This window comes from Zonotrichia albicollis, chromosome 3, assembly GCF_047830755.1.
Source record: "Zonotrichia albicollis isolate bZonAlb1 chromosome 3, bZonAlb1.hap1, whole genome shotgun sequence".
Classification (NCBI taxonomy): Eukaryota; Metazoa; Chordata; class Aves; order Passeriformes; family Passerellidae; genus Zonotrichia; species Zonotrichia albicollis.
The window spans coordinates 73,035,968-73,047,108 of record NC_133821.1 but is presented as its reverse complement, the minus strand read 5'-3'; positions in this window follow the sequence as shown (position 1 = coordinate 73,047,108).

Sequence of the window (11,141 nt, the reverse complement as noted above, 5' to 3'; positions counted from 1 at the left end):
AGATGATGACCTCCAGCTTGGAGATGGGAATGGGAAGGATAAATCAAAGCAAAAAAAAGTTTGTATTAAACTTGAAAGTGTTAAAAACAAAATTCTCTAAATATGGGAGGGGAAAATGCTAAATTACGTTACATGTCAAATCAAGCCTTAGCATACAAATATGATTCTTATTAATATATGTTGTAAATGCTTTCTTCATCTTCATTAAAAGTGTCCTAATTTTCTTCCCAAAAGTTCAGTAGTGCTATTACATACTGCTGTTTCCTTTGTCTTGATAGTCCCAAAATGACTCCATCTCTGCACCAAGCCTCTCCCACTCTACATTATTCAGTGTAAGTAGCAATCCAAACAACTCCTAGACTTCAAATATTTCTGAAAAATTGGGAGAGCATTCATAGCTCCATTCTGCAGTGGGAAGAACTGTGGCACAGAGAGATAAAATCATCTGTCCTTGGCAGGAAGCCACCTACAGAATACTTGATTTTTGTTCATTTTTTACTCCTGCCTTTATAATCCAGATACTTCTTAGATATTTTTGCTTTCTTTTTCTTGCTAGTATTTTGTTTGATTTTCTTTTTTTTAATCTTCATGTCATTTAATGAGGTGCTTGTATTTTTAATCACTTCTTCCTACAGGCTATTTCATAAGAGAAAACCTCCCCCTGGCTGCATAAATCTCTACTGGGACATCCAGTGGGACCAGGACTGAGCACACTTTCCTCTACTTTTGTCCCACTTTTCTCTGTCCCTTGGATCCATTTATCCCTAGTTCTTCCCAGTTTGTGCTACACTTCTAACTCTCCCCCGCATTCCCCGCTGCCGCCTTCCTATTTTCTTTCTGTCTCTCTCTCCTCCTTTCCCACCAGCTGGACATAAAGGGACCAGGATTTGAAATACCAAACAATAGCTTTTCAGATCTGGTATGTTTCCTAAGGACTTCACAGGACTGAAGTCTATGGGAGGGGGAGTAGCCTTTAAAAAAACAAGTAGATGTTCCTAATCATTGCCAGGAGATGCACTAAGGGGAGCCTACAAGGACTCAGTCACAAAAAGGGAGTGGTATTTTCCTTGCCATGAGCCCAGTATTGCTCTAGCCAGCACTCTGAGTCACTGGGGGGAGCTTTGCTGGGAGAAGTCATGCAGGAAGTTCAATCTAAGAAACCAATCTCAGAACAGCCATTGCCCTATTTCGGAAAATATCAAGTATCAACACAGAGTTTCAGGAAGGTTGTTCAAAGTAATATTCTCATTATGTTGGAAAAGCATCAGCTATGCCAAAGCAGAACAGTCCTCCTTAAGAGCATCTCTCTGGTGTCCCTCTGATGGTCACTGTGACCCAGGGTCATCTGCTCACTAGTGATTGGTGGCATATGTTCAAAATGTCCATACATTCCTTTAAATAGTTCAACAAATATTTTTCCTAATCTCTGTGCATTTTGGAGATACCAAGTTGGTAGTTTAAGTCAGTTCCTTCCAGATCTTTCCCAGCTCACAGCTGTTGCTGTTATTTGTAACATCAGCATAGTTTCTCCATTTCCGCTAAAATTACCTAACAACAATCAGTTAAACAGAAACACTCCCAGGTATTTCTCTACATCCAGCAGCCTGCAGCACTGACACACTTGGAAGCTTGGGAAAAAACTCTTTGTCTCAGAATGCTCCCTTCCACAGAGATAGAAAAGAAGAGGATTATAGAAAATGTTGGGAGGGCTTTTAGCAAACTGGCACAAAAACTAAGAAACAAACGATGGATGTTTTCTAGTCTCAGATGTCTATAATGGATTTCAAATCAAGCATTAACCATGGTGTATTTGTGTTGGAATAGATGTCCCACAGACATTTGAGACAGGTCCTTTGTTGCAAGAAATGCAGAAAATAAGAGCCAGCTTCCAAAAGATCTCTTTGATTTATATTTGTATCTCTTGCATGGAAAATGGAATCATTTGGTACAGAGTCGCCATTTGTCATTTAAAGTGTGCAAAGCAATTCACAGAAGAATGACATACCGTTGACCATGGGCCAGCTTATCACCTTTTACTGTACATAGGCATTCTTCCTCACTAGCCCTGCTAAAACATCACAGTAGCTAATCTATGTGATACAATGAGAAACAGCACAAGAACCAAGGGCATCTTTTCATATGCCTCCCTAATCATGGTAAGACACTCTTTTGCTGAAAGCCATGTGTGGGTTTTCATCACGTGGCATGCAATGTACAAAAATGCAGAGTGGGGAGATTGCATGCTTAGTCATACAAAGGGAAAGTATGGAAAACAATCTCAGTATCATATGTGACATTGATGAGTTCATTGCTTATCTGACTTTCATTCTAGAACTGGGGTTAAGGTTTCTTTAAGTCTTTCACCAGACGTGCTATAGCTTTGGGCAAAGCAGCTGTTTTCTCTGTGCTTCTGGTTCTCCTGCCTTAAAATGAGCTGAACAAACCTAAATGACCACAAGATGAACTGACACTAATCACAGGTGAGAGTCTGAGCCCCAGGCTGTGCTATTTGACCAGTCCCCCAGTACCAGCTCCATGCCTGAGGCAAGCCCACAGTCCTCACTCTGACTGTGGGGGCAGCCAAAACAAGACAGAGTAGTGGAGCCTCCCTTCCTTCCTCCCTCACGCCCCAAGTCCCAAGGGGAGGAAAGGCACATGCATTCGCAGAAGACAGCTCCAGCATTTTCCAACAGATGCCATGTTTAATGAACTACCAGACCAGGACAGAAAGGGAAGAGAGATTTCTCTGTACACAGGCATCCCGCTCTTCAATGGTCATTTAAAAGAAACCACAAAACCAGCCTTTTAATCCCATTAAAATAAAATCCCAGAATTTTAAAAGAAGGACCAGTAAGCAACCAAGCTGATCTGACAAAATGTAGATGCATCTGATCATATGGCCATGGACAGAAAGGAGGAAGGCATTTGAAAACCTTCTGTTTAGGAACTGTTGTGTCCTTTTGAAATATCTCAAAGACAGCCTTGTGTGGGCTTCACAATTAGTGAGGAAAAGAGAGGATTGTGGGGGAAAAAAAAAAAAAGAAAAAAGAAATTAAGGAAATGGAAGGAGAATGCAAAGAGCATTTTAAGAGGTTGAAGGCAAACCATCCACCACAGACAGTGGGCAAAAAGGGATCTAAAAATAGGAAGCATGAGACAGGACTCTCCGAAAGAGAGCGGGAAGGACACTGTGTTCTGGAAACTAGTGTGACCAACCACAAACAAATGTGCCAAGGCTCTTGCACATTTTGTTGGCATTTTGCTCAAGGCTGGCACATAATCCATACCAGGAAAGGTATCACCAAGTAGTCAGTGCCCTTCTCTGGAGCATGCTTTACCAGTTCAAACTCCTCAGAGATCAGAGGCAAATGGCTCATCAGCCTGTAACAGAAAAATGATAAAACAAATACTTTCCTGAACTCTCCCTTATCACCAGAGGAATTGACAGAAGCATATTTTTTTGTATTTATCTAACTCCTGGAAAAAAATGTTTGGCTTTTTTTTTGCTACCTACTTACAGTAAGTTTATAGCCATTTGTTCTTATGCTTACACTGGTACTTAGTTTCTTTCTGAATTAGCTTTATTTAGCTTATCTTCTCCTCTCCAGTGTTTACAGAGAGTTAACCATATCCGCACCCCCCCCCCCCACTAAGCTAATACACCAGCCTCTGCTATTTTCTTATTGTATACAAGATCTTCTATTTTGTGATCATTCTCCTTTTACACTTCTGCATCTACTGTGGTCTAATCTAGTTTCTCTTGAAGTGGGGTAAACAGAGTGAGAATGAAACTTAAATACTAGCTCACAAGCACCTTGCAAAATAATACCTCTCTACCTCCACTGGAGCTGCCAGACCTGATAAAACCTCCGAGCATAAGCCTTTATCCCTTCCAAATCACACTCATGTTTCTAAGTTCTATTACCTCTTACAGAGATCCAGCTTGTAACAGAGGTTTCAATCACCTCCTAAATGCAATGATTGTCTATTTGTGATATTAAATTCTATCTAATTTATGCTCAAGTCATCGACAAAGTAGTCTTCAGAGTCATCTTCATGCAATGGTCTGATTTTCATCTGTATTGACACCCTTCTCTTTTTATTTATCACTGGCAGTTTTCATCAGCTTATTCCTGTATTTTATTCCAAACTCATGAAACAAACATATTGAATGACACCAGTGCCAAGACAGGGTCTCAAGACACCTCCTTGCAGCCTGACAGGTTTCTTTTCAGCACAGCATGTTGTCCCGTCCCTTTTATGTGCAACTCAGGTTTCTCATATTAATCTCCATTGTTTCCAATCTGACAGCTTCTCAGCTGGTACAATATAAAATATTTCAGTAGAGACCAGAATATTCAAACTGTCTGCCCAGTAAAGTGTTGGGAGCCACCAACCCTGTAGGTATTTAAAAGATGTGGGGACATGATTTAGTGATGGACTTGGCAGCACAGGGTTAACATTGAACTCAATGATTTAAAGATCTCCAACCCAAATGATTCCATTATTTCACTATATTTTCTTCAGTTAGAAAATCACTTATTTATCTCAAAGAGACATTTTGTGATGCTTTATTCAAGCAAGGTAATTTTTAATCATGCTTTCTATTTATCTCCATTTGCTTATTTATTCTGTGTGTCAGCAGTAAGCTGTGCTAAAAATCCTTGCTAATTGTACTTACACTTCTCCAAGTGGTCTCACTGGTGAAGGTTGTCCAGTGCCTTCACTGGAGTACATGGAGAGGCTTTGGAGACCACATGTTCTTCACTGTCTCTTCCCATCTGAGGAGCAAGAGACACATTTGAAGCAAACACAAGAAGGTTGTACTTCAATCAAGCAGGTAACCTCTGGAATTCCTTGTCATGAGATGTTGTGAATGGTTAAAGATAGAAACAGGGGAGGGGGTACATGAACAAGCAAATGAAAGAGGAAGCAACTGAAGGACACCTATGATCCTCCCCATGTTTACACTGGGCACTCGAGTCCCTGGGCCACAAACTGCAGGAGGCTCAGAAATCAATACTGCATTGGAAGCATGGTGAGATGGATTGTCCAACAAACCCAGGGAATTGACTCATACATTTATGTAATCTACTATATCTTATTTGACTGTCTTATTTCCTGACACTTCCTTATTTCCTGACACTTCCTTATTTCCTGACTGCGTCTTATTTCCACCACATTAATTCTGCAATAACTACTCCCATTCACTTCCCCACTTTTTACCTCATGGCCAATATTATCACTATTAAAAGCTGAGACAAAGTACAAAGTGTTTATTTAGCTTTTACAGGATATACAGATTATTGTAAAACTTGTAATGTCCTTAGGGTACATTAGATAAACATTCTCTTTTTTTCTTTTCTTTTCTAGTTTTCTTTACTTTTCTTGCTTAACCTGCTGTCATTTTTGATCATTTCTTTTTTTAAGAGCTTGACTTCTGGAAATTCTCACTTTGTCCCTACATTTTCTAAGATCAGTAAAAGGTTTATTTCATGATCCTTCTTCTTCCATTCATTTTAGCCCTCAAGTTTCATTCATAAGTTCTTGTTTGACACAACGAATCATTAGGCCACAAGTGGGATCCTTTCTTGTCAAAGATGAAATACATTTTACATCTTTGAGGTAGATTGTATATGTTTTACACATAGATATAAATACTACATCTCTGAATCGAGAAATTCCAGCCCTCTGCTGCCTCTCAGTTCTTTGTGTTCTCTAAGCAATGAAAGTAAAGACAACAGCTCAGGAGAGAATGGAATGTAGATTTTGGCATCTGAGGCCCCTTTCAAACACATAAGGTACTTACCTTCAACAATTGCAGCCATCTAGTGGACAAATACCAGAAACAGTCCCTCTTCAGTACAAATGTGGTCTTCCCTTGCTTGCAATTGTTCACTGGGTGGACTGGTATTTGGTGTTTCATGGTTAAACAGGCAATACAAAGCAAGTGTCCCAAAATCACTTTGTCATGAGCTTGTGTCACAGCGCAGTTGTCCTGGCCACTCTGCTAAGAGCTTAGGAATGAGCACACCTTGCTACCACAGAATATGATACTCTAGGGAGTCACTTGGGCATGCAGATTTATTGTCTTGCATTTCCAACACCTAAAAAAATCATTACTTTACTAACTGCCGTACGCTGACAGTGATAATGAACACATAACCAGAATGGTTTCTACAGTGGGACACACCACTGACTCACCTGGATACCTGACAAATGAGTGTGCAGGCAGCTTTTTGTGTGTCAGGGCCTTACCCTACAGCAGTGATTCCCAGCCTATGCTATACTGCCTGCCTGATGTATCGATGACTCTGCCAAGGGGAACATCCTGGCTGTGAATGTTAGCCTTCGCTGAAGGAGGCTACATAGACAATTATCACTTTTGCAAGCCCAGTTAGCTCAGTCAGCTAGGTAATGGCAATCCAACAACATCTGCCTTTTGAAGTGGGAGACCTAAGGAAGAATTTTTTTCTCAGAAAGGGAGATTGGGCACTGCAATGAACTGCCCCAGAAGGTGGTGGAGTCAACACCCCTGGAGGTATTTAAGGAAAGCGTGGTGTGCCACTTGGTGCCACAGTCTAGTTGATAAGGTGGTATTAAGTCATAGGCTGGACTCGATGATCTCAAAGGTCTTTTCCAACCTATCTGACTCTCTATTCTGTCATGTCATCTTTTAAATGCTGATATTTTAGGGCAAAGCATGACTATTCCATTTTGTTTGCTAGGAACTCCCCAAATCTTGATGATGTACCAATGATACATATGTCTAAGGACCCTGAAGGAATGACTTGTTGGAAGCCTAGTCATTTTGTATTTTTTTTAGGTATTGCCACAAAACTTAATTGAACTCTAGCCACTGTTACCAATAATGAACTCCTACCATTACTACCGATATACAGTGCAGGTACAATACAAAACCCTGGCTTTTCCACACTCTGCACACATGCTATGGGTGTTTCCAGGTGTCATCATTGTCACTGTATGTCTGCAGTATTCCTGGCTGTTAGGAATAAAAGAATTGTAAAGAGCATTTTTCTAGTGGCATTTAGTTATTGTCCTTCCTGGAGATCACTGCTATGAAGCTGCATACAAAGGGAAGAGACAAGATAGGAGAGGATCAGGCCTCAGGAAATGCCATGGTCTACCCAGTCCTCCATCACATTTAGCAAAGCTGCTGAAGATCCTGGACCCAAACACCATTTGGACACTGCAGTAACTACCTGCCTGATTCAGCACCACAGTTAAGCGAACTGTAGCCAGCAACACAACAATTCCAGCCATTTTTCCTATTCATAATTTATGTTTAAGCTTTGCATTGCTTCTGTTTTTTTTCACTTGCAAGAAATTCACTGCAACACTTTATTGAGGAATAGGCTATTTGTTTTATGCCTGAGTCATAGGATATTATTTCTACAACCAGAAACTGAAACTGTTCATCAACAGAGAGTGGAACTGAAGCAGTCATTTCTAACTGAATCTTTGAGAAAAGACAGACTTACTCACACATATGAAAACCAGCAGCCAATGTTTGCCTGTGTGCATGGCCTGGGGCAGCAGTTTTCAGTACTGAAACCCAATGAGACAGGACACAAGAGACAGGAAAACAGATGTGCCATGAAGTTCCCAGTGTGAGCAGAGCGTCCTCAGCCACACATTCCAGTGATCAATTCACCTCAAAGGGCTGACATCAAACTGGTGTTAGATTTATTTTACATTCCAGAACAGCAGCAATAATCCTAAATTACATAGATCTACACTGGACTTTAGCACCTGACAGTCACTTGTCAGCTGCAGTCTTGCTCTGCATGTACTCAGTCCCTGAAATATTTTAGGGTACTGGACATCCCGTGAGAAAGCCATAGGAAATACATATTGGTCTTGTGGTTAATTTAACAAAGCTCTTGATGTCATTATTATATAGTGGAAATGTAGTCAAACACTTAATAGGCAGCCAAAATTTAAATAAATTCCCATTTTCTTAAGTGGTCATTTGAGTGTTTGACATAAAATGTACATCTGTGTTTAAGACATGGCATACACACATGAACTTACACATCACTGTAAGTTTTAACATGTTGAAATGATTTGCAAGTCTGCTTAAAAGTTGTTGGCTTCCAAAACCAATGATGATAAGTAAAGTGAGATCTGGAACAAATTAATATATTTCCCAATAATCTGTGAGTTTCTTCGGGACTGCTCATACTACTAAATCACCAGCCAAGAGCTCCACGTGACAACAAAATGTAAAAGAAGAAAAATGCTGTGAATATTGATAAGGTGCAAAGTCAGGCACTTAAAATTTAGGAAGCATAAAACTATGATTTCTCACACAATGTTAATTTGAGATCCTCATATACATTTATTCTGATATTCAACTTTTTTCCACAGGATTTCTCTGTGGCTGGGACAGACTGGCAAACCAGGAAGCAGAAGCAAAGTGCTGCTTTCCAAGTAGGACAGCTGGCTGTCAGCAAATGCCATAACAATGCCAGCTTCTCTGCCAGAGAAATAGAGAACTACAGAGAAAATATAATGACTGACCAAGGTGCTTGTGCAGAGGCATTGGGTGTGCAGGAAACAAGTTATATCCTCTATTTCCCACCTTTTCAGGAGGCAGTTAGGAGCATATATAATCCAGCTGGGTTGCCCAGGAGAAGCAGCTTCACCCTGCTGCCTCCTTCTCCTCCCTCTAACCCCACAGCTGGGTTTGTCACCCGAGCTGGGGGATAGACAGACCCATGCCTAAAGCTAGCAGTCCCTTGAAAACAGAGGCTAATCAAGAACAGATGGCCAGAATTGTTCCAACAGTGCATACATTTCCTTGGCCACCCTCTTCCCAACCCAGGGACCTGTGGGGCAGTGCCAAGTTTCCTGGACTAGTTCTGCCCCAGCTACAGAACTGTGATGGGAAAGGAGCTGCTCTCAGCTGAGCACTTCCCAGGAGCAGGGGCCCAGACCCAGGAGACAGGTATCCCAAGGCACAGGACTGCTAACAGCCTGCAGAGATCCTCAAATCACTTACGAATGCGCTACTGCAGGGAGGGACATCTAATCCTGCAGGGGAGGTTTAGACTGGATATTAGGAAAAATTTCTTCATGGAAAGGGTTGTCAGGCACTGGAACAGGCTGCCCAGGGAAGGGTTTGAGTCAGCATCCCCAGAGGTACTTAGAAGACGTGCAGATATGGCACTTGTGGACGTGGTTTAGTGATGGATTTGGCAGTGCTGGGTAAATGGCTTGACTCAAAGATCTTAGAGGTCTTTCTTTTCCAGCCCTAAATGATTCTATGATCCCATGATTAATGCCATAATGCACACAGCCTAATAAGCTCTGCTTCTTAACCTTACAATTCCTTTCCCCCTCTGTGTTTTTCTTCATGTGGCTGTTATATACTGGCCTTTTTTATTACACCAATTTAAAATTGAGAGAAAAGGCTTTAAAATTTGCACCTATTTTATTCTTCTTTTTTTCTTCATTACAGATGAACAAAAAAAAAAAACTTCAAACAAAAAAAAGAAAACCAATGAAAAACAACAAAATCAAAACAAATCAATAACAACAAAAAAGCCCAAAAAAACCCCACCCCCCAAACAAACAGAAAAAAACAAACTCAAAGCCCAGCTCTGCCATTCAGTTTGTCCAGTTTTGTACTTGGGCACTACAATGGTTCACATTAACAGCTGTAATATTTTTTATAGGAGGTAACTGGAAGTTCAGACAGAGAGACCTCTCCTTGCAGGAATAAACAAAAACCTTTATTTCCAGCTTCCTATTCTAATAGCAAAGCTGCTCTCCCACACACCGTACAGTTTACCAAAAATTGTCCCTTCTCTTTGAAATGTTTACTCCAAAATACCACAATGTGTCTTGGATTCCCACAAAGCTCCGAGTAGCAACACAACAGATCCCAAATCTGGCAACACAGCTCTACCTCAGTGTTGGTGCTGTAGCTGAGATTTGGATTAAGGCACCTCAAGACTGAGGCACCACCCATATGGAGCACCCAGCCCCTTGCAAAGGAGGCAACAGTGAGCTATGGGTGACAATATGGATTTGGAGACATACAAGGACTAAGCTATAAAATTGCAACCTTGGGAGAGAACAGTGGGAAAAAAACATTTAAATTACCCCATACCTAAAATGTCAGGGTATTTCTTTCAGAGTCTCATTCAAACAATACTGTTGCTTATGATTCAAATTTTCCACAGCCTCCACATTCCTAAGTACTCATCTGACTTCAGTATTTTTTAATGTAAAGCTAGATCAAGGCTTCTCAGCAGCACAGGCAAGAAGCAGTTTTGGAAATGGTGGTAGAATGTCTCCAGGATAGGGAGGACAAAAAAAAAATAAAATAAGGGGCTTTGATATATGCTGAACTGCAGAACAGCTGAACCAGAGCAAGCTTTTATTGCCCTGTGAGAAGTGTGATTCAACTACTTTGAGTCTGCTCAGAGCCTGATGAAGGAAAGCATTTTTAAAAATCTTCCAGTTGCTAAAAAGGAAAGAGAAGATTTCTGCCTCTTGGAAGGGTGTACTTAAAAAGGGGTGGTTCTCCAGTTTGAAGAGGGCATTTGCCTAAATGGGAATGCAGAGCACAGGTTTTAATCCCTCGCTATGTTGAATTTCCTCGCCTTTTGCTAAAAGTGGCATCCAAGCAGCTGTGGCACACATCATCCCAATGCAGGGACAGTGCTGCCACTGCCCAGGCTTCTCACAGGGTAGGCAATGGGAGACTCTGCCTCTTGGGGGAAATGGCTCACCAGGGCCAAATCGCAAAACCAGCAATGCCATAGAGTGCTCCTGATCGCTGCATTCTGGTCAGAATTTTGGCTTTGGGCTGGGGAGGGTTTTCTGTCTTTTACAACCAAAGTTTTACAGCTCAAATGAAATTATTTGATTCACTTCATGAAAACTGCAAACTCAATCAACATTTGCTTTTAGTGGATCTGCCTTGCCCTAGTGCCCCCTCACTCATGTCCTGCCAAGCATCCTGTGGGAAAGCAGGAAGGAACTTAGACTCAAAGGCTGACTGCTAGACCCTCTGCTGACACCCTAAGGGAGATTGCAGTGTCCCCTGGTTGGCAGAAAAAGCAAAGTTACTCCATTTCCTTTGTCAAATGAGTCGGTAGTCCTTCTGC